Here is a 25957-nt window from a genome sequence, read left to right as displayed (position 1 = left end):
CACAACCAAGCCTTTTGAGAAGCACCTTTCGTTCCTGAAGAATGTTGGTATGTGTCTCTCATATCTAACAAGTGTACCAGGACCACAGGATGCAAAACAGACCACTAGAAAAAACAGATATGGATCAACACTTAATTCTTCTCAACGGTAGCCTCCTCTGTCCTCTATGCAACATACCAGAGTTATGTTTTATCCAACCAAACATGGTCCCAATTGATTTGAGACAAATTCAGTCTATTTTCTTTATGTTGTCACTTCAAGAGAAGCCTCTTCTGTGGAGCATTGTAATGGACACCTAAGTCATGCAGTTGACATCCAATGGTAGCCCACTTCTGTCCCAATTATTAAATTATTAAAAATGGGATGATGGGATGGGAAAGTGGGGATTTTTTTTCAGATCATCAGACAATTCTCTGCCTTTCCAAAGTGACAATACAGTACTGATCTGATTACTTCTATGCATGGTATGCAATAGTAAGTAAGGTGACTACAAAAGCCAATTCCAGCACTTGGAACCCAGTTTACACCATTTCTGTTGGGACATGCTTATGGGGTTGTGTGATTGTTGAATTTTTTCACCATCATGTCTGAGCATCCTACATGTAACCCCTTGGGTAATAGTGCTAAGAGAAAGCATAATACGTTATCCATTGTAAACAAAGTGGAATTATTGCGAAGACATGTTGCGATGCATTATTCGGGACTGTGAGCCCTCCTTCATTGCCAATGCCATTTTGGCTCCGAATACCTCCTCCATTTTGGGATCATAAAGTCTACTTGCCAAACATTTAAATTCCAAAAGTATCTCAGTATATAATGAGGCCTTTTAAATTCGTCATATCACCCTTTCTGAAAATAAGACAATATTCATTCAAACTTACTTACCTTGATGCATATAGTGGACTGATCTGGATCCTTAATAACATTTAAACCAGTATTAAATATAACATGTATGTTCATTTCAACAGGGGTGATGGCATAGAACAGCAGTGATGTTTTATGTTTCTGAGTTCATATTCTCAGTTGCTGAATGTTAATTGTAATGTATGATTTTAAAAAGTAGCAGTTCTTTATGTAGTGGCTTTCCTGTTTTGATTGTTTTACCAATTTGTGTGCATTCTCCCTCTTCAGTTTTAACTGAGGGATGTCCTCCTCTATATAGATGTTTTTTTTTTAATTTTTGTTTCATGTTCCTTCATGTTTCACTTAATTCTTGCCAAATTGGTGCACATTGACATCTTGGACAATAAATATCACATCTACCGTATTTCCCCCTACATCTCTTCAGACAGTTATTTAATCAAGCCTGTCCCAACTACCAAGGTCATTGCTCATCATAAACCTCACAGGGACACATTTTGAATATTTCTGTGAAAAGTGAAATGCAGAAGGAAATTAACAAAATGTTAACCATGACATATGGCAAAAATTGATGATCTAGACAAGGTTATGTGTACAGTCATCTCATAATCATAGTAATAGGCCTGGACATTTTATTGTCTGAAATCCACGAAAAGCTGAAATTTGGTACACGTTCAGTCCTGAGGAAGCTGGATACAAGATCCTGAACATGTATTTTGAGTTTATATGGCTGATGCTTTTTCTCCTGAGAGACTAACATGGGTTCCCATTGAAACAGTTGGGTTTTGACTGGAGCATTCTGAAAAAAAAGCAGTGTTGTATATGCATATCTGTGTGTGTGTGTGTGTGTGAGATTCTACTGTGCAATTAAGCCCATCTTGGAGGATACATGCATATGTTTATGATACTGCTAGGTCTGTTTGTTGGTATAATGATAAGACTTGAATATGGATAGCCATTTTCAAATTGATGTATAAAAAAATCTATAAAATTGATGTGCTCATAAATATGTTAAAAAGTACCCAAGAATATGTCATCAACAAATAACTAGCAAGGCTATAGTTGATAAAAATCTTAATTGCATTGAGAAATGTGGTCTCTGTATAAAATTAAGGGTTGCAGGATATTTTATTTGAGAAAAAAAAGGCAATAGATCCTTTGTTCATTAGGAATTAATATATTTATTTTATTATATTACATTTTCAGTTGTTTACCTGCAGGCAAAACCTTAGGGTGCACTATTAATGAGATTTTGTGAAAAAATTAATCGCCACACGACAGCTTCTCTTGTAAGTTATGAAAATTAGATTGGTTCCTTACTGTATTTTCAAATGTAATGTATCCCTTTGATTCAATTTCTTGGTTATGGAAATGGAAAAGCTAAAAGGTATTGCACAATGAAGAAGCTTTTCCATCTACATTTCTAATTTCCATTTCCAGTTCATTTTTTTGTAATTTGTTTATAACCAGGTTATTTGTTTTGTTGCATTTTAGAGTGGATAAGGGAAAATTTTAAAACTAAATATATTTATTTATTTATTTATTTATTTAAATATATATCTTCTTGTAGCTTTGTCCAAGATTCCCCTGACACCCCCCTCTCAAAAAACAACCCAAAAATATTTCAGAAACAGATTAGTTTTAATTCTGTAAGATAATTTAATACAAATACTTGAATGAGTAATAATATGCCAATTAAGCCACTAATGAGCCACTAAGAGCTGTTGTGGAATAAAAACCTGGACCAACTTTGTTTTTTCAGGAAACCAAAGTGTACACCTGTATGGCTATAACTAGACCCATGATTAGTTTGAATATGTGTCTTTAATCCCTTTAGAGGTGATTTCACAACACATCCAGGAACATGTTAAATGTGTAATGGTTCATACCAGTCAAAACATTAACTATTGTATGGCCTTCCTTTCAAGGAAAATATGATTGGTCATGAGTTGGGCTTGGATAAGCATGGAAGTGAAAATGGACCACCAAGTCATTTATGATAGTAGCCTCACTATTTTTAGGTACCAAGTTTCTCCATCAGCTAATTAGATTGTATGTGGTACAGTTGACCACCTACATTCAACAAGGATCATCACAGCTTATCTTGAAAAGCAAGCAATCTGTAGATTTCCTGGTTTCTCCCCTAATTTGGATTCTTGGCATGTGCTAAAGGCCACTGGATTCAAGTGTTGACTTTGAGTGTCACACAAGGAAATTCACTTTCTTAATTAAAAAAAATTCCAGTGTGGCTTTGTACTTTGGGTTATTGACCTGATGAAATGTGATATTTTTCAACCCAGTTTTCATGCTTGGCTAATACAGGTAGGTTTTCCTCTAGGATTCACCTTTACTTTGCATCATGCATTTTCCCTCAATCATGTCAAGCTTCCCAGTCCCTGCTGATGAGAAGCATCCCCATAACATGATGCTGCCAAAATCATGCATTGGGATATTGTTGACCGAATGATGTGTTGTGATGGGCTTGTACCAGAAATAATGCTTTATATCTGCAGTATCATTTACATGTATGTAACCGTATGTGATTTAAAATGGGTCTATTCCAGAAATTCAATATTTAACTGAGAAAACTCAGTTAAAACAGATGCATTTACTCTGAAGTAAAGTTAAACCACATCGATTACACAAAGACAAAGACCATAACATACATTTTGTACTAACTCATCTACATCATATCAGTAGTTTCTGAGCTTTATCAGTTTGTGAAAGTTACATGATTGCCAACGGCAACAAAATGTGAACACTTTGCAGGGGGGTGAATACTTTTGCAAGGCACTAAAGAAGAAATTTGACACGAGAAAGAATTTACATAATATACATTGAAAACTAAATAAATATTAAACCCAATAACTTGTCTGTAACATCATCATGTCCCATTATTCTATTGTTATGGGAATATTATTACATTACATTCTTCATTCTTACTTTGTTAAAACTCTTTGTTTTTGTTTTATTCCAGCAGGATTACAAAAACTATGTGGCAAGACATTGATTTTCTTTTTTTTTTTTTTTAGAAAACATACTAGTTAAATATACATTTAGGTTTTATAAAGCAAATATGTTTTGTTTCAGTGTAACACTGCAGCAATACAAATCTGTACTACTTTTCCTCCCTGCTACTTACAGATCCAGTCCCTCTCCCTTGGTAACACTTGGTATGTCTAGGAATGACTGATGATGAGAGAGGCATTCTTCAGGGCCTGGGGTCTCATCACAGCTCCTTTTCAGCTCTACAATGGGAGGACTGGTGCTCCTTGAGAAAGCTCAAGCTTGCGGAATCGTAACCCATCCTTCAGCTGCCTCTGTCATTGCTCTGCTTTCAGAGAAGGTGACACTCGCTTATCGGGGTCAACATTCTTGTGGGCCCTTCCACATGAGTTTGAATGGATGCTAAGTTGGGGAAAAAAAACACTTGGAAACCATTTTGTTCTTTCCCATCTGCCTATGGAACTCATTGACAGTGTGGACCAGGATACCACAATCTGCGCCCATTGTTGGGTCTCCAGCTAGTAGTGGAAAACTGGAGGCGAGCAAATGAGCCTCCCTAATCAAGCAAATATTGAGACTCCACATCTAAATGCCACTGTTACAGGGTTTTGAATATTGGGTCAGCTTTTGCTAACTGCAGGGGTTGATCAAAGTACAAATACTCGCTCACACACAATCTCTCTCTCTCAACTCCCATTGGTTCCCTAGGGTCTCATCTGTGGGGATTGTTTCAAGGGGACGCTCAGTTCTCAAAAGAACAAAACAAACACAACAAAACAACACACACAAAAAAAAAAAAAACTTTCCAACTGCTATTGATACCTTTTCTCCCAGGAAAGAATACCCTTCAACATCCCATGGACACTGATCATTTACATATTAATTTCATTGTTTGTATTCATACATATGCTTTGACACCCAGAAAACTGGCTATAGTTATGAAAATTCATTAACAGAGAAAGCTGAAGGCTTTTGTTTGGTTAGACAGGAAGCATTTAGCCCCATGACCTCATCATGCTAATTGGTGGGTATTCTGTTCTTTGTGGGTCATCTTTATTCGTTTTGAAGTCCTGTTGCACCTTATTACAAAATTAAGCTGACAGAAAGAGCAGAACTAAACTGTATTAGCCTTTTCTTGCATGAAAACAAAGAAAAAGAATACAAAAATCAATTCACCCAAAAAAGAGTTGTCCCACTCTGTAGGCTTACATTGAATTGAATGTACAGTTCAAAACACAAGGCTTTCACCAAATATTGAAAGAGCATGTGTGGAACAAAATAAAGTGATCAATAAGCATTGAATAGACACACAATAAAAACTTAACTGAACAAAAAATAATTAAAACTTCATTCTTCATAACCCTCCCTAATACTTTATAAATGAGTTCATATGTATGTGAATCACTTTTTGTCCAGAAGAAAAAAAACATTAATATACAAATATAAAAATGCACATGTACATGATACATCAGGACATTAGAGTAAATATATACCCCACTTAATGGGACATAGGCACAGAGGGATCATATAGCATATAACATACAGCAATAAAATAACCCTACAATACAATGATTCTGTTAAACACACATTTACCCAGCAAATTAAATCCCGAGTAGAGCATTCCAGTGCTCAGAAACACTGCATTATTGAGTTATAGTGCTTCTCTTCTTTGCAGAACAACTGTTGTGAGAAAACCTTGGCAAAGTGTAATTCAGCAGTTGGAGGTTCAGCAACAGAACTCGGTTCCTGTTCTGCAGATATAAAGAAAACCTATAATTATATAGGACTTTGAATATAAATCCCTGGGATCATTAACTTACCAGTGTGAAAAATATTGAGGAAGTGTTTAAAAATACACTCGTTTTTGTTTGACAGAAAATAGGTTTCTTGTTCATCATTCCAAACAGATTCTCTGCATAATTTATTTAGCTTCTGATTACATTTGGCATGCAAATAGACAATGGAAGAGTTGTCAATTATTCTTCATTACATAACTGGCAATCACTTTAAACATTCATTTAAATTCCAGGCAGGTCTTGAAAATGCATTTAAGATGGCACAGTAATTTTCTTTGATGTTTATGTCTTTTTTGTTGTTTAGTGTGTTTGTTTAGTTCTTGTAAATGCCACCATAGCAATATAATGTTACAAGTGTATATTTTATAGAATTAATCAGTTTACCAGGTATTAAGGCCTATAAGGTAATTCCAAACAGATGTATGGTTAAGTACATTTTAAGAAATAGTTATAGGTAAAACCAACTTAAATATACACATATACAATATGGGTGTATGTGCTGTGTGTATTTACTCTGGAGGAAAAGCCTTTGAAAATAATCCAGTATTTTTTTATATACAGCAGCCTCAGTGGTTTTAATAATCTTCATGCCCAAGTGCCTGTGCTCATTCAATTATGTCCAACAATCAGTCAATTAGCAGGGTCAGCGCTGCACAATTTCAAAGTAATTATTCTCCTTTCCCCATTAGTATGATGCGTTATATATTCTACCTTTAACTAGTTGCATAAAGTATAAGTATTTTATTGGCATCCTCAACTACCCAGGTTTGATTTGAATAAACATATACCGTCTTTTAAAGAATATTGCTTTATTTGTATTTAGTTTGTTTTGCTGACATACTATTGCAGTTCTTATTTTGAAAGTCCAAACTTATTTGTTATTTTCAAAACCAGAATTGTAATTAAATACAAGAAATTAAATTATAAATGTAAACTTATTCAGAGGGGGAGTAAATAATGACAATAATAAATGAATAATTATATAAATGCCCAGGTTACATTTTACCCACAAGCAGTATAAGACTGTGATCAGAAGCCCATGGTGTACTGTATAAATTTTGGATTTTTTTGGACATAAGATACATGGCACAGATATGCCATTGTAGGAAGTGAAAACGCTTATCATTGTTGAATATTACTGATAGTAACATTTCTAGGTACAGTGGGGGAAAAAAGTATTTGATCCCCTGCTGTTTTTGTACGTTTGCCCACTGACAAAGAAATTATCAGTCTATAATTTTAATGGTAGGTGTATTTTAACAGTGAGAGACAGAATAACAACAAAAAAATCCAGAAAAACGCATTTCAAAAAAGTTATAAATTGATTTGCATGTTAATGAGGGAAATAAGTATTTGATCCCCTATCAATCAGCAAGATTTCTGGCTCCCAGGTGTCTTTTATACAGGTAACGAGCTGAGACTCTCTTAAAGGGAGTGCTCCTAATCTCAGCTCGTTACCTGTATAAAAGACACTTGTCCACAGAAGCAATCAATCAATCAGATTCCAAACTCTCCACCATGGCCAAGACCAAAGAGCTGTCCAAGGATGTCAGGGACAAGATTGTAGACCTACACAAGGCTGGAATGGGCTACAAGGCCATCGCCAAGCAGCTTGGTGAGAAGGTGACAACAGTTGGTGCGATTATTCGCAAATGGAAGAAACACAAAATTACTGTCAGTCTCCCTTGGTCTGGGGCTCCATGCAAGATCTCACCTTGTGGAGTTTCAATGATCATGAGAACGGTGAGGAATCAGCCCAGAACTACACGGGAGGATCTTGTTAATGATCTCAAGGCAGCTGGGACCATAGTCACCAAGAAAACAATTGGTAACACACTACGCCGTGAAGGACTGAAATCCTGCAGCGCCCGCAAGGTCCCCCTGCTCAAGAAAGCACATGTACAGGCCCGTCTGAAGTTTGCCAATGAACATCTGAATGATTCAGAGGAGAACTGGGTGAAAGTGTTGTGGTCAGATGAGACCAAAATCGAGCTCTTTGGCATCAACTCAACTCGCCGTGTTTGGAGGAGGAGGAATGACCTCAAGAACACCATCCCCACCATCAAACATGGAGGTGGAAACATTCTGCTTTGGGGGTGATTTTCTGCTAAGGGGACAGGACAACTGCACCGCATCAAAGGGACGATGGACGGGGCCATGTACCGTCAAATCTTGGGTGAGAACCTCCTTCCCTCAGCCAGGGCATTGAAAATGGGTCGTGGATGGGTATTCCAGCATGACAATGACCCAAAACACACAGCCAAGGCAACAAAGGAGTGGCTCAAGAAGAAGCACATTAAGGTCCTGGAGTGGCCTAGCCAGTCTCCAGACCTTAATCCCATAGAAAATCTGTGGAGGGAGCTGAAGGTTCGAGTTGCCAAATGTCAGCCTCGAAACCTTAATGACTTGGAGAGGATCTGCGAAGAGGAGTGGGACAAAATCCCTCCTGAGATGTGTGCAAACCTGGTGGCCAACTACAAGGAACGTCTGACCTCTGTGATTGCCAACAAGGGTTTTGCCACCAAGTACTAAGTCGAAGGGGTCAAATACTTATTTCCCTCATTAACATGCAAATCAACTTATAACTTTTTTGAAATGCGTTTTTCTGGATTTTTTTGTTGTTATTCTGTCTCTCACTGTTAAAATACACCTACCATTAAAATTATAGACTGATCATTTCTTTGTCAGTGGGCAAACGTACAAAATCAGCAGGGGATCAAATACTTTTTTCCCCCACTGTATATGATTCTGAGCTCAGCTTCTGAGATAAGATGAATATACATATGTTTGCTGGGAAAAAGTGCAAATGATTTACTTTCTATAAAGAGGTATAGTATGTGTTCTTTGGCCTGCCATGCTAGAATCATAGTCACATACACACACACATATATGCATACATACAGTTAAGAATCAATATCACATTCTCCTATGTATGCAACCATTTGTTTGCTCTCAATGTTGACATAGGTCCATTGCAGAGGGCAGGTGAAGAGTTGTAGAAATCCAGAGAGAGATGCTCCTCCAATCAAAAGGTTTTTATTACAAGCAGCTGCAAGGAAGAGGTTCAAGAGGCAATCTCAAGAACAGTCTTAGAGAAGTTACAATCTAAAGGCACTTTTATGCAGACCAGACAGGAGAACTATAGCACAGTACCGTAGCACAGTGAGACAGTGACCTTTTTTACACAAACACACAGGGAAAGAAATGCAAGTCTTCAGCAGGGATCTGACAAGAGATAATTTTACTAAAGCCTTGTAATAAATCTAAAATTAAACCAGAAATATTCTTATTGGGACAAACTTCTTCTCATATAGTGCCTGAATAAAATTGAACAAAGAGTTTCAAGTTGATTGACAAAGGTTCAATACAACATTCACACATGTATGACTACACAACATTTACACAACATAGAAAAAGAGCAAATTTAAGACAACAAGGAGTTACAAATGCAGGACCCAAACACAATGTGCACAGTGATAGTTTTTAATGATTAAGATTGTCCTTGATCTCATTTGAACATTTTAAGTGTCTTTATATTTTATAGTGTCTTATAATCTATGTTAATTGATTAAATATTAACTGAATATGATAATTTAACTATAAATAAAGTATTGACTGAAAAAGCTTTCATTTTGTTCCCTTAAATATAATAGAGGTGTATACAATATGCTGTTTGAGTAACGGATACATTCACATTTTCATTGTTTGCTATGCGATACATTTCTCCTCTGTTGCTCGATTCTTGCCTACACCAAGTTTTCCAAGAATGCAACTCGTGTATTTCAAGGGATTACTTATATATTGTATTGTAATATTTATATATTTTAAATTCATATTTCCAAATGATTTACACCCAATCCACCACTTATTCCTATTAAGGTAATCCTGTAGAAATTGATTATGTAGTCGAACCCTGAGCATAGATCAACATATAGCCTAACTCTGCTCTGAGCCTTTATCTGAAACCCATGATAAAATTACAGTGCAGAATACTATGCAGGAAAATAAGTTAAACCAGACTAAGGTAAAATAATGTAATATCCAGTATCTCTGCCTTTTCACAGCTGTATGTGCAGATTGAGATTACTGCTGTCCAGCAGTATAACAGATGTTCCATAAAAATGCCTTCATGTCTTGTGAATACTGATGAGGGCTGATGCATTGGTGTGTCTGTGTATGTGTGTGTGTGTGTGTGTGTGTGTGTATAATGTTTTCTTCATCGCCTTGTATGACAAAATGGGATGCTTAAAATTATATTCAGAACTGGTTAGGCAGCACTTCACAGCTTGATGACTAAGATAATACATACTGAAACTATGATATGAATATAAACGGGTACTGTAACTTGATATTTTCAGAGGATAAAGAGATGTATGTATATATTTAAAAAGCAGTTAATAAACTTACATTTTATTCATAAAGATCATTCAGAAGTTTTTGAACTGCATCATTGTATGGATTTGTTGTCCTCTGATCACACTGGGAAGCAGACGTGCCAAGACAATCACAAACCGCACCAATAAACGATAATATAAAATGATCTATGATTAAAACCAAAATCATTTGTATCTGGAAGCAATCTCTGATGTTTAATACATATTTTAAGTGACAAGACATCATTGTCATAGACAAAACCAAGCAAACATTGAAAATTTAATTTAAAAAAAGAAAATTTGATGGTTTCTGAAACAATGCACATGCTTGAATTTGTCCTGCCAAATACGTGTTTAACCTTATGAACCCAATCAGCTGACCTGGTTGAATAATTGACCGCTGGAGGATACAGCTTAATCATGACCAATTTTGCCTAGGTCTTGTCATGAGCTTGAGACCCGTGGTACAATCAGGCATATCAGCCCAGATAATTTTCCCTTTTCCTACCAGATTAGAGTACAAATGCCAGTTTCCCAGCTGGACTTGGCAACTCATTGTGGCCAGAATTTAAACCAGCAATGTAAGGCACAGCTCACACCTCAGACAATAGCTGCTCAGAGCCATTTGTAATGGAGCAAACACAGCTTGAGGAGTTGCCATTAATACTGCCAACGGATAAAGCACAATTTGACTGGACATCTGGCTTTTAAATCAGTTCTTCTTACTTTACTGTATTACCATCACCACATTTTTTAAACCTTTTCACAGTTCTGAAATTCTATTCATAAGATATGTAATGATTGCAATTAAAATAGATTTGAAATTCAAGGACAATTTGACCTACCCTTTAGGCCTTCATTCCACATCTTGATCCCAGTGGGTCAAGCTTAACCTAAAGAGATGGAGAAATAATGCTGAGCTGTCTGCATTTTCTATTGTCTGCACTGCAGAATGAATAAAATGACTTTTCATCCATCAATGTCAGACACTTTTTCTAAATTAAAACACACAAAAATTCCCCTTTGCATCTGCCGACATTCAATCAACAGTGCAGCTTTAAATCCCATTTTTTTTAAATGTATTGATTAATTACATTTCACAGATAACACTGAATGTTATACAACCAAATATTTATTTTGATTACATTCAACAATGCCTTGAATCATTATATATTCATACACATTATATATATTGTAACGGGTTGGGGGGCCCGTCACAAGAAAGGGCTGCATGTAGGCAGGGTCTGGTCTTGAAACTCACAGTAGGAAGGCAGGCAAAGGGTACAAAACAGGCTTGCTGTTGTTTTATTGCTTCCCTAAATGGCAGGCACAGTGTCAAAAAGCAAACCAAAACCTAGCTCTGTCTGAGCACTAACTAAACAAACAATCCCTAACTACAAAACAAACACTAACAATAACATTAAATGCCCGGGTCAGTGGAGCCGAACACCAGGCAAACAGAAGCACGACAGGGGCAAGGCAGGTTCGTAGTCACAGTCCGTAATCAAAGTTCATTACCAGTGGGAGGTTGTCAGACAGTCCGGGGTTTAAGAGGGAGAATGGTCCAGGTCCAGAAAAAGGGTCGTAAGCCAGTGAATCAGTCAACTGTGAACTTATCCCTTCTTTCTCCTGCTCTTCCACTCTCTCGCTCCATCATCTTCTCGCTCCATCATCTTCTCGCTCCATCATCTTCTCGCTCCATCATCTTCTCGCTCCATCATCTTCTCGCTCCATCATCTTCTCGCTCCATCATCTTCTCGCCCTCCTGTGCACCTTGCTACCCCAGCCAAGCATGCACACAGGTTCGCTTCCTGCTTCCTTTTATAGGGGAGGTGGTGGGCGGGGCTATGGCCACCAGGAGCCCTACTGGCTTCTGGGGTTTGGAGTCTTGGAGGAGGGGTTTTGTAGTCTTCTCCACTGAAAGACCCGCCCTGACCACAGCCTTGCCTCTCACACTGCCACAATATATATATATATATATATATATATATATATATATACATACATATGACATTCATCATGCAAGTGTATTTAAAGAGAATGCACACCATAGTGCATTGCATTGTACCTCAGGGGAAGTTAGATAAGCTTCCAAGCGAAATACCCCACCAAGCAAATTTGATCCCGCTTTGATTTGGATATACTGATTAGGAAAACCATCTGGATACAGACCCTGAGACCTTTCTATAACTCCACTACGGATTATAAATATGACCATATTTGCCGGAAGAGACACTTTTCTGACCATTTTTATCCGGAAACCGTGTAGTGGCCCGAGAGTAGTTAATGCGAAGAACGTAATATTCAGTGTCCTCACCGGGGCTGGGATTTATTTTTACAACAGCACTGAGAAAAGCTGCAACCTGTCCTTTTGACTGGCAACCTGCCAAACATAGGCACTTTCAACCTTTGATCCCTGGACATACACAGTGCGAACCCCACACAGTGTTACAGCTGAAGTATGTATATATCCTAAAGGATTATTAGGAACACCTGTTCAATTTCTCATTAATGCAATTTTCTAACCAACCAATCACATGGCAGTTGCTTCAATGCATTTAGGGGTGTGGTCCTGGTCAAGACAATCTCCTGAACTCCAAACTGAATGTCTGAATGGGAAAGAAAGGTGATTTAAGCAATTTTGAGCGTGGCATGGTTGTTGGTGCCAGACGGGCCGGTCTGAGTATTTCACAATCTGCTCAGTTACTGGGATTTTCACGCACAACCATTTCTAGGGTTTACAAAGAATGGTGTGAAAAGGGAAAAACATCCAGTATGCGGCAGTCCTGTGGGCGAAAATGACTTGTTGATGCTAGAGGTCAGAGGAGAATGGGCCGACTGATTCAAGCTGATAGAAGAACAACTTTGACTGAAATAACCACTCGTTACAACCGAGGTATGCAGCAAAGCATTTGTGAAGCCACAACACGTACAACCTTGAGGCGGATGGGCTACAACAGCAGAAGACCCCACCGGGTAACACTCATCTCCACTACAAATAGGAAAAAGAGGCTACAATTTGCACAAGCTCACCAAAATTGGATAGTTGAAGACTGGAAAAATGTTGCCTGGTCTGATGAGTCTCGATTTCTGTTGAGTCAGAATTTGGCGTAAACAGAATGAGAACATGGATCCATCATGCCTTGTTACCACTGTGCAGGCTGGTGGTGGTGGTGTAATGGTGTGGGGGATGTTTTCTTCGCACACTTTAGGTCCCTTAGTGCCAATTGGGCATCGTTTAAATGCCACGGCCTACCTGAGCATTGTTTCTGACCATGTTCATCCCTTTATGACCACCATGTACCCATCCTCTGATGGCTACTTCCAGCAGGATAATGCACCATGTCACAAAGGTCGAATCATTTCAAATTGGTTTCTTGAACATGACAATGAGTTCACTGTACTAAACTGGCCCCCACAGTCACCAGATCTCAACCCAATAGAGCATCTTTGGGATGTGGTGGAACGGGAGCTTCGTGCCCTGGATGTGCATCCCACAAATCTCCATCAACTGCAAGATGCTATCCTATCAATATGGGCCAACATTTCTAAAGAATGCTTTCAGCACCTTGTTGAATCAATGCCACGTAGAATTAAGGCAGTTCTGAAGGCGAAAGGGGGTCAAACACAGTATTAGTATGGTATTCCTAATAATCCTTTAGGTGAGTATATATATATATATATATATATATTAGGGTTTAAACACCGTTCATTATCTGGGTACATAGCAAAGGTCGGTGCACAAAGAGGGTTCTCATACAAGCAAAAGTCAATCAAACAGCAACAATACAGATACACTGTACATGATTTACTTGTACCTCCTAAATTCCCTTACCAAACTGAAGCCAAACATATAATTATATAGGAACCCCACCGAATTAGCCACAGGTGTTTGGCATTATCCTGCTGAGCGACCATCCCTATATATTCTGGCACCCTCTCTCTCTCTCCCTATATATATATATATCTGATGTTATATAATGCCCAGTATATAGTGATGTGTCCAAATGTGATACAATAGTGCATGAAACACTGAGATGTGAGTTTATAGGATTGCTCATTTAATTTCAGTCATCTTAAAATGTTAAAATTTTAAAATGTTAAATATTATGTAAAGTGATTCACTCATCAGCTCATTACTCACATTTAAATGATTAGTAGACTTAGTATTGCTTGGTCATGTAGTGGATGGACGCTATTATAAGAACTACACATTACAAAATGGCTGCTGATAAAAACAAAAAGCATCCAGGTCCTTTATTTCCAAGGGGCAGCAGGCTCACCTGTCAGGCATTGAGGGCTAATGCAATGCATATATAAGGTGATCTTTGCTCCTAGAAAGGGTGTGTGTGCGTGTGCGTGTGCGTGTATGTGTATATAGACAAAAGGATGGACCTTTCTGTTTATGACCCTTGCTATACACTCAGCTAAAGCATTATTAGGAACACCATACTAATACTGTGTTTGACCCCCTTTCGCCTTCAGAACTGCCTTAATTCTACGTGGCATTGATTCAACAAGGTGCTGAAAGCATTCTTTAGAAATGTTGGCCCATATTGATAGGATAGCATCTTGCAGTTGATGGAGATTTGTGGGATGCACATCCAGGGCACGAAGCTCCCGTTCCACCACATCCCAAAGATGCTCTATTGGGTTGAGATCTGGTGACTGTGGGGGCCAGTTTAGTACAGTGAACTCATTGTCATGTTCAAGAAACCAATTTGAAATGATTCGACCTTTGTGACATGGTGCATTATCCTGCTGGAAGTAGCCATCAGAGGATGGGTACATGGTGGTCATAAAGGGATGGACATGGTCAGAAACAATGCTCAGGTAGGCCGTGGCATTTAAACGATGCCCAGTTGGCACTAAGGGGCCTGAAGTGTGCCAAGAAAACATCCCCCACACCATTACACCACCACCACCAGCCTGCACAGTGGTAACAAGGCATGATGGATCCATGTTCTCATTCTGTTTACGCCAAATTCTGACTCAACAGAAATCGAGACTCATCAGACCAGGCAACATTTTTCCAGTCTTCAACTGTCCAATTTTGGTGAGCTTGTGCAAATTGTAGCCTCTTTTTCCTATTTGTAGTGGAGATGAGTGTTACCCGGTGGGGTCTTCTGCTGTTGTAGCCCATCCGCCTCAAGGTTGTACGTGTTGTGGCTTCACAAATGCTTTGCTGCATACCTCGGTTGTAACGAGTGGTTATTTCAGTCAAAGTTGTTCTTCTATCAGCTTGAATCAGTCGGCCCATTCTCCTCTGACCTCTAGCATCAACAAGTCATTTTCGCCCACAGGACTGCCGCATACTGGATGTTTTTCCCTTTTCACACCATTCTTTGTAAACCCTAGAAATGGTTGTGCGTGAAAATCCCAGTAACTGAGCAGATTGTGAAATACTCAGACCGGCCCGTCTGGCACCAACAACCATGCCACGCTCAAAATTGCTTAAATCACCTTTCTTTCCCATTCAGACATTCAGTTTGGAGTTCAGGAGATTGTCTTGACCAGGACCACACCCCTAAATGCATTGAAGCAACTGCCATGTGATTGGTTGGTTAGAAAATTGCATTAATGAGAAATTGAACAGGTGTTCCTAATAATCCTTTAGGTGAGTGTATATTGTTTGGAGGAGGAACTTCTTTTGTGTCCTGAACTTTGGACTGGCTATTGGAATATGAGATTTGTGCTTTATAAGGAATAAAATACAGACATTGACCCTGGTAACCAAGAAACCACTTAGTGTAGACTATCATTCCTGCTCGAGAGTGTGCAAGAAGCACATGAGGTAACCTCTTTGTCACAAGAGCTATAACATATACTTATTTGGTCATAATGTAATGTTATTAGAAACTGATTTTTAAAAAATGCCCCAAAAAGGCGTTTTTTGTTAAAATAAAGGACTTACATTAAATGTTTTATTCAGATTCTGTATATAACCTTTTGACCTTACTCTTTGCCTCAAATTTGTAATATGGTTAAAATGTATGTATATATATTTTTATAAATGTCTGTATGTATGTATGTATGTATGTATGTATGTATGTATGTATGTATGTATGTATGTCTTTATTTACAATTTATAAAAACTGCATTGCTCCCTTTCCTCCAGTGTCCATGAAAAAAAAAAAAAATGTATAATAAGCCCCACAATATGTACTTATCTGGTATGCAATTGTATATAGATGTATGCATTCAAAGATTTTCAATATGGTCCTTTTATTATATATAGTCATTGTTATGCTTTAATGTATAACTTTCTGAATTCGTATGATTCCATGCACTATGGATTTACTGCCTGATAAAGGCTGATGTAAAAGGAATGAAAAAGCCCTGGTGTAATCTAAAGTGTCAATATTACAAGTGGCCAAAAGGTTACACATTTTTCAGGTTTTCTTTATTCCAAAAAAGAAAAAAGAAAGAAACATCAAAAGCATATCACAGGGTCATTATAGGAATCAGTTATTACAAGGAGCAGCCTCACCCACTGGTGTAGCCAGATATTTCATCCGACTAAGTGACGACCGGGTGAAATGACAAACGGGGCAGGGAAGAGGTGGTGCTGACAAAGTGACGATGCGGGCGGGGGCTGTGACTTGGGCGACTGCCTCATGGAGCATGGGACATGAGGCAATCCTGATTTGCTGACTAGGGTGACTGCCACACTCAGCCACAACTTGGCTACGCTAGGAGACTGCACCCACAACATTGCATGTGCTCTAAATTACTTTGTCCTAAAAATGATTCATATGATTTGCACTCAAGTGTAAAACATTTTCAGGAGTCAGTAGTTAGCATGACAAAAAACAATCAATCAGAAGCAACTTTAGAGAATCAAACAGTATGATTTGTATTGTAAGAAACAATACGAATGCAATTAAAAATAAAACATAACATATAAGTTAAAGTAGAAGGTAATTGTAATACTTTTATTTAGGTCAACCTTTTTGACACTTAGATCCCAATACTGTTGCAGAAGTTCCCACAAATGTTTTGCTTTTTGTAGGTTGCTTTTTCTTTTACCCTTCTATCCAGTTCATCCCATGTTTTGGGTCATTATCTTGATGTAGGATGAACCCATGACCAACTAGGCATATACCAGAGGGTATTGCATGGCGCTGCAAAATGCTGTTGTAGACATTTTGGTTCAGGGTGCCACTCACTCTGTGCAAGTCGCCGACTCTGGATCCAGCAAAAGAGCCCCAGACCACCACCTCCTCCATGTTTGACAGTTGGTGTCACACACTGTGAGGAACCATCCTTTTGCCTACACAACAGTGTACAAAAACCCTGCGTGATGAACCAAAGATTTCAATTTTTGATTAATTGGTTCATAAGACCTTCTTCCAGTCTTCAGTAGTCCATTGGCGGTGCTCCATGGCCCAAGCAAGCCTCTTTTTCTTATTTTGCCATCTTAAAAATGGCCTTCTTACTGCCACTGGACCTGTCAAACCTGCAGCTCGAAGTCTTCTCTTCACAGTTGAAACTTAGACTTGCTTACTTCGACCAGTGTTAAGCTGTGCTTGAAGCTGTTGTCCTGTGAGCCGCCTATCACACAAGCTGTTGACTCACAGAAACTTGTCTTCTGATTCTGTAGTGGCTTTGGGTCTGCCAGACCTCTTCCTGTCAGAGTTTCCTCCAGTTTCCAAGGGCCTTTTGATGGTGTAGGAAACTGTACTTAAAAACTGTGCTTAAATGTCAATAAAAACTGGAACAATGGGGGTGTTCTAAAACTTTTGTCAGGTAGTGTATAGCAAAACGTATTAATGTTGACCTAATCGCTTCTATACCCTCTTTGAAAGTAATCTTAACCCTTAGCAGTTTACGCTTTCTAATATAATTTACAAATCAATCCTGTAGTCAAGAACTTCATTTCCAAGTCAAGACCAAGTCCTTAAGGGTCCGAGTCCGATATGTGGATAATATAATTGAGAATAATTACTTCTTCTACCGGGGGGCATCTGGTAGGAAAATTTGCACTCTGTTGATGGACCCACCAACTTAAAAAATGGAGGGTAAGAAAATGTGTAACCGCTTTGAGCCCCTGGACCCACCCAACAAATAGAGGGTAAGAAAATTTAGACCACTCCTCAGCCCATGGACCAACCCAACAAATATGAGGGTAAGAACATTTACAACTGCTCTCAGCTCATGGACCCACCCAGAAAATAGATGGTAAGAAAATGTACACCACTTCTTAGCCTGTGGAACCAGATACACATTCACCAAACAATATATGGTCAAATGTATTGGGTTTGTGTAATAAGAAAAGAAAGTTAAGTGAAAAATCATCTATTCTATTCTAGCAGCAGCTGCCACATAGTCAGTCCCGGTCAAGTAAACCGGCAAATTTGTCTATTGAACCCATGCCCCATACAGTAGTACTGTCGCCGGGCCACAAGTATAATTAAATGTACTCTGAATTTAAACTAGTTGAGAGTTTAATACACTATGGCATTATTTAACATATACATATGTGTTCGATACATTCATTGCAAGCATATTAAAAATGATCTGATATAAAAATGTCTGCATGCCCCCTGCTTCTACTATTCATAATAGTAAGAAACACCACCAGTACATAATACTAAATTAAATATCTTTATTACAAATTATTTAATCTCTGATAAAATAAATATATATGGAAATACCCATCATTATGGGTTCAAAAAGTTGTTAATCGTTTTCTGGTAATTCAAATTTAGACCTTAAAGTAAATGTGTACCAAACAACAGGTATAGGATTAATACATAGTATACCTGTTATTAAACCAAGAAGACTTACAAAAGTCAGTAATATCAGAGACATATGTGGTCTGCTTTTTTAAATTATGACTAGTTTCTTTTTCTCAGACTTTGAAAATGATACACCCCATACATTATAAATCACTGAATAAATCAAAATAAGACACAATGTAAAAGGTAGAGTGTGACTTACTGACTCTTTCTGTAATTTATGTAATCACGTGATCTACTTGCAGAGGAATTGCTTGGCTTCTGTCCAGAAATGGACGATACGGCTGCTGATTCCTTGGTACTGTGTGGACAGCATGTTGTACTTCTGTAACATCCAAACCTTCACATTTGCCTGTCAGTGTGGGCAATGTTTTTTACTAATCTTTAGATAGTTCAGATTGCTTTGGAAGACTTTAAAATGTACTTATGCTGGTTTTTAGTTTTCGTCGTTCAATTTTAATGATTAGCTCTTGTATGTATATATTCAATTAATTTGTGCAGGTGGTGGAGTGCCCTCAGAGTTGTTTCCGGGGAACTGTAATGATAAAATACAGGCCACTTGCACATCTCTGAAGACATAAACCACGTAAAGGTATTTCCAGTGAGTTTTACTCCCCTTCATCTCCTCACTCCTCAATTCCTTACTCCTCTTTGGCTGTTTCCAAATCGGATCTCCTCTTCCCCCCCCCCCTCACCTTTTGCTGATCTATCCATCTCAATCCCACTGGAATCTACAACACTCTCTCCCTCTTCTTCCACTAAGAACCTAGGATTCACCCTCGATCCTGCGCTCTCCTACACTCAGCACATCACCACGCTGACACGCACCTGACGATTCTTCCTGAGCAACATACGCTGAATCCGTCCCTTCCTCACCAACTACTCCACTCAGCTGCTCGTCCAGTCCCTGGTCCTCTCCCACCTGGACTACTGCAACTCCCTCCTGGCCGGCCTGCTTGCAACTACTACCCGCCCACTCCAGCTCATCCAGAACTCTCATCTGGTACCTCTCTGACCCAATTTGCACAAGCTACCCCACACTGCTCCTGATCCCGGCAAGCATCCAGTTCAAGAAATTGACCCTCACCTACCGCTGTCTCGACCACACTGCACCAAGCTACCACCGAGCTGACTCTGTACATTCCCTCCAGACCTCTCCGGTCTTCTGGTACCAGAAGACTAACTTTGCCAGCTCTCCACTCCCCTTCCTCCAGAGCCTGCTCTTTTTCATCCCTGGCCCCTAAGTGGTGGAATGACCTTCCCACTGAAATCAGGACAGCAGAGTCCCTGACCACCTTCTGGCGATTACTCAAGACACACCTATTCAGACTGTACCTGTAACTTAGCTGTTATTCTCCTATGGGGCTCAGCTCTCCTGTTAAATTGCACTTTTCGTCGTACAACTTGCTTTTACATTGCTAGTACTTGTGTTGTTTATATTGTTTGCCACTATGTCCCCTTCCCCTGACTTCACATCTTGTCTGCAATTATTAGCTCACAAATCTAGGATGTAGGACTTCTATTAACTGTATATTTTCTTATGCGCTTATGTAATTTTTAACTTGTAAATTGTACTATGCTTTGATCTGTAATTCTAGTCTGTATTGCACTTTTATAATGCTCTTATGTTTTGGGAATAAGGACCTCTGCTAAGAAATAAATAATAATAAAAAAGACAAGTAAACAGAACAGTAGTTCTTCAGTGCTGGAGTTATGTGCATTCATCTGAATATAAAATATGACATTATGGCCAATTCAAATTGTGGAACACCAGCATTGTGGTGGATCTTGGCTACTTTACGCAATTTATGGTCAAAGGATTTATATGCAAACTATGTAGCAGGAACTTGCACTGGACTGGATTATGTATTATTTAACTTACTGTATTATCATAATATTTTGTAAAAATAACCTGCTTTTAGTTGTATATATTGCATTAAATATAACAGATGAGATAGAGAGGCTTTGTATTGCTGCAGGTACAGCAAATTAAACTGCGTGAAATATTGACTGATCCTGTTCTGCGGTCATGGCAAGGTCTCGGCTGACACATCGAGTCTTCAGGTGGTGAGTGTGATGGAGTCCACTGGTTGAGTACTACAGCACTGTTAAAAATACACTTCACTCTTCACCCAAAGGGGGAGCACATTTAGTAGGATGTCAGCATTACATCAAATCACAATACAGGATATCGTATTCATTACTTATCAATATTGAGATTTATAATCTGAAATGTGTATTGCATACATGTATACACACACAATACAATTGTCATCATTTTGTCTCTGTACGCCACCACAATGGATTTGAAAGGAAACAAGACGTGCTTTAAGTGTAGACTTTCATCTTTAATTTGAGGGTAGTTACATCCAAATTGGGTGAACGGTGTAGGAATTACAGTGGGTAAAGTACCTTGTTCAAGGGTTCATTAGCAGTGTCCCCCACCCTAGCTGAAAGCAAAACGCCCCAAGAACAAGTAGGAACTAAAGACAGCTGCAGTACAGGCCTGGCAGATCATCACCAGGGAAGAAACCCAGCATCTGGTGATGTCTATGGGTTCCAGACTTCAGGCAGTCATTGACTACAAAGGATTTGAATCTAAGTATTGAAACTTCATTCATGATTATGTTAGTCTGTACACATACTTCTGAGCACCTAAAACTGAGGGGGATACATATGAAAATGGGTGTAATTACTACACCGTTCACCCAATTTGGATGCAACTACCCTCAAATTAAAGATGAAAGTCTACACTTAAAGCATACCTTGATTGTTTCCTTTCAAATCCATTGTGGTGGCGTACAGAGACAATTGTGTCTCTGTCCAGAGTAGCAGTGTGAAGTAGTGTTCAGGGCTCTGGACTCTAGTACAGAGGGTCATGGGTTCAATCCCAACTGATGGGGACACTGCTGATGTATCCTTGAGCAGTGTACTTTACCTAGATTGCTCCACTAAATGGGTAAAACATAAAAATAATGTCATATATTGTAAGTCACCCTGGATAATGGTTTCTGCTAAGAAATCAAGTAATAATTTATGGACCTAACTATACATATAGTGTATATATTATATAATATAGTACATCAAAAGTGACAGTGTCTTCAGTACTCTTTCCTGCAGTAAGTCTCATGCAATCCCAGCTCTGCTGCTCAGTATTTGTTCTTAGAGCTCCCCAGAAAAACTCCTGTTCACAATTTCACAATGCATTTTGCACCTGATAAGTGCATAGTGCTGTCAACTACAGTACATTTCAGACTTCAATCATACTTAGTAGAACAAAAGAAACAATAGAAAGCTTACCAGCTACACACTTTATTTTCATTTACCATAGTGTACAGTGAACTGTGAACTGTTTCATTATTTGCCTATACTTTTTTAGGCTAGCGAAATGTATCAGTATGTTTAGGGTGGATAGATAGTCAAACAATTTAGAGATTTTTTTCTTGTGAAGTCGTTGAAGCTTCTTTGGTGTCTGTATTTTCTTTTGCTTCGCCAAGAAGCGTTTTTTCCTTTGAAACAGTACAGTTTGACACTCGAGTCTCTAGGGTCGTGGTTTGAGTTGCATCACACACTGAAGTGTTTCACCCAGCCCAGGGCCCAGTGCGTTCAGATTTACAGATAGGCCGACCCTGGGCCGCCTAAGATTTAGGCAGCCTCGAAAAGCTGGTCTAAGTTTTCACCCTGCCCAGGGCCGCCTCAAAATGTTGTAGTGTTAACATATGAGTTAAGGCAGCCCTGGTCCGGCCTAAATCTCAAGTGTGAACGGGGTCTAACGTGGTATGATAAAGTATGAAATAATTCCCTTTGTCATGTCTGTTTAAGTTTTTTAACATCCATACAGTTCTATTTAATCTCATTATTCAGTGTTTTTTTTATATTAAGTTTGTTTCTCCTATATCAAAAGAATATTACCTATTTTAACTCGATCGAGCAGTTAGATTACTGATGTATTTAATTTCTAGGAAAAAGTGTTACACGCACTTGATGTCTCAGTTTTTCACAAGGTCTGAATCAATTTTAGTGTGAAAAAAAGAAAGAAGAGTAGGTGTTTGAGAAAGTGTAAGAGAGAAAATTAGAAAGAGTGAAAAATAAGACTGAAGCTAAAAACAATTTAAAGGGATTTACAGGCTCATGCATTACTTCCTGTAATACGTCATTTGCAGTAGACATATTAATAGAATTTATAAAAAGTCCTTCTTCAAAAATCTTAGTTTGTGCTTCATCGAAATTGCCTGTATTTGAAAGTGCTAAAGAAATGCATTAGAGCATCTGATATCCTTAAAATAAACCTTAACATTTCACACCTTTTTTTTCTCAATTTTTCACTAGACACAAATGTCTATTTAAATGTAAGGCTAAAATCCTATCACTTATCCTAATCTATATCACAGTAAGGTATATCCCTTATCTGGGGTGATTAAAATAAAGGACAAGAAGATATAATATATCACACAGTATATTATGCAAATATAACAAAAGTCCACAATCTTTAAATCAAGCTTGAATATGTGTAGTATAATAACCAGTGTTTTAAACTGTTCATATTGATTAACCTCCAGTTTCAGTTTCAACAATATGTAGATATTTAAGTTTTAGAATGAATAAGAATACAATCCGTAATAATTTGTTTTAGCAAAGATTGTATTATCTGTAACATGAAGCTCTACAGAAGTATCTGTTTTCTTCAGGAATGTAGCTGAATCTGATATGCAGTGCAGTTAGTGACTTTTCATTGGTTTCACTGAAAATACACAACTTAAATACAAATCTGACATGGAACAATAAATAATTCCTTTCAGAAATATTGCATCTTGAGGGCATTGCCCCTTTAGTTCCTGTTTGATGAACATTCACAGCAGTTGAGAACATTAAAGCCACATTTCCATTCTCTCTTTGTAACCTTTTAACTCTATTAAAAATCCCTCCCGAGTTAATTAATATATGAAGCTTGTAGGAGCACTACATCAGTTAATGAGCTTGTGTAAATCTTTTAGCGGCTCTGCCTTTAAGAATCGCCAAAGCCATTATACATGCCGGTCAGTTCTAGTTACTGGAAACACAGCAGTATAACAGCTATCGGTACTTAAAATTAAATCTCTAACAAAAGGATAAAAATGCCAACCATAGTAAAAGGTGGCATACCTGTATCACATCACAATCTGTTCATTTGCCTTTGTGTTTTTTTAAGTAAGAAGAAAGGGTTACATTTTAAAATAAGGTGATGTGATTCCCCATTAATTAATATATGCATACCACAGGATAAACACATGAATATGCCATGCACATCATTTGAGTTCTGATGTTAATCACATGTATCACATGTATTGATGTTTTAATCCTGTTGTATTAATTTATTAATTAATGAGGAATCACACCACCTTATTTGAAAGTGTTACTGAAAAAGGAACAATACATCATTTCTATGTATTTTCTACAATTAAAAGCATAGACAAAAGAATGCAGGAAAGTAATTCTAACCCAGGTACCAAAGCAAAAAAAAAAGTTTAGGAAAAACATAATAGTGTAATGACACAGTAGTGGCAACAACACAATCTTTCAAGCAAGAAAAGGGGTTCATTGCACAACTGGTGCAGGGTTACATGAAAAACAAGCACCCTCTACAAACAGGGCCCCCGACTGTGGTGAACCCCACCCAAACCCACAATATATATCCCCTGACTAAGCATGACTACTACACAGGTCTAACCCCACTGCCAGTAGCACACCTATACCCACGCATTCACTCTACGTGATCAATTCCCATTAACAAATCATACAGCAACATAAACACATTTTAGGGCCTAAATTTAGCAGGGACCTTCCCACAATCACATGCACAGTGCCCTAGCACTCCTGTTGCATACAGCATATTCCCTGACACACTACAATAGGTTCTAGCAGAGTCATGTGTTGTTAAATGCCTATGGTTCTGGTTTGGATGATGGGAAAAACAGCCCATGAGGTTTGAGTGAGCAAGACTATTCTGAAGAAAGTGTGTGAAATGTGTGAAACCTTATTAATCACTATAAAAATTGGTGGCTGTAGAGATCAACCACATTGTGGCCTTCAGTGCATACCAGTATACATCCATTCCCATGCAGGCTACAGCAATCAGTCCACTGTGAATTGTACATCTGTATACTGTAGCATCTGCCTTAAGTGACTTTGGTGGGGTACTGCACAGGAGTCATTGGATATTTACCTCAGGTAGATCTGATGGTGATGCTGGCATTCTGACACCAACTCCCACCATGCCACACCCAATCCAACCCAGTTAACGTATTTCAGTCAACCATTATTTTTCATTCATCCTCAGCCAAAGGACTTTAATGCGACACGAGAACAATGTAACAGCTAAATAAAGCAAATTTTTTAACCTCCGCCCAACAGGCAAAATCTCATGTCTGCCAATGTTAAATTTGGGTCATATGTCAATTAAATATGTAAGTGGCGTACAATGCTTAAGTTTAAGCAACAATAAAAATGTTATTATATTAAAATATATAGTTCAATTTACAAACAACAATAACCAATCAATTACACTAACAGTCAGTCAGTATCAAATTAGTATCTTTGTAAAACTCGGTTCACATTCTTGTGTTTCCATGGATTATTCCAATTCTTGCTATGGTGTTTCATCTAAAAATATGATACATAAAATATTTATTTTAAAATTGCCCTATATTTCTTTATATTTCATATAGTATGATACTGACACATATTATCCACCACATACAGTCAATACAGGATTCTATTTAACATTTACGTCTTATTTTGCTGAAACACTCATGAACATTTATGTTTTATATTTTTTTTCAATTGCAATTGCCCACATATCTAAAGAACCCCTATGTCTGTATTTATAGCTGATTGTAATGACAATAATGCTTACACATTTTTTCCTTTTACTTCTAAGCCACATAGGAACAGTCTTGCTTTCCCTCCTCTCATAGTCTGTTTATACCTTAAACTGACAAGGCTGTTTAAAGTTTTATACCATCTGCAGCGATAACTTCAGCCTGAATATTTCATAGTGTTGTACTGATAAGGAGCACGGGCCTTATGCAAAATTCTGTGAAACTATGCCTGGGAACACAATCTAGAACAGATAGTATAAACACGCGCTGTCCCTCAAAGCATAAAGAGTTTGCAAGTCACTACAGCAGTAGGTTTGTTATTT

The sequence above is a fragment of the Amia ocellicauda genome, chromosome 8 (genome assembly GCF_036373705.1).
Source record: "Amia ocellicauda isolate fAmiCal2 chromosome 8, fAmiCal2.hap1, whole genome shotgun sequence".
Classification (NCBI taxonomy): Eukaryota; Metazoa; Chordata; class Actinopteri; order Amiiformes; family Amiidae; genus Amia; species Amia ocellicauda.
Note: the sequence above shows the minus strand (reverse complement) of the source record.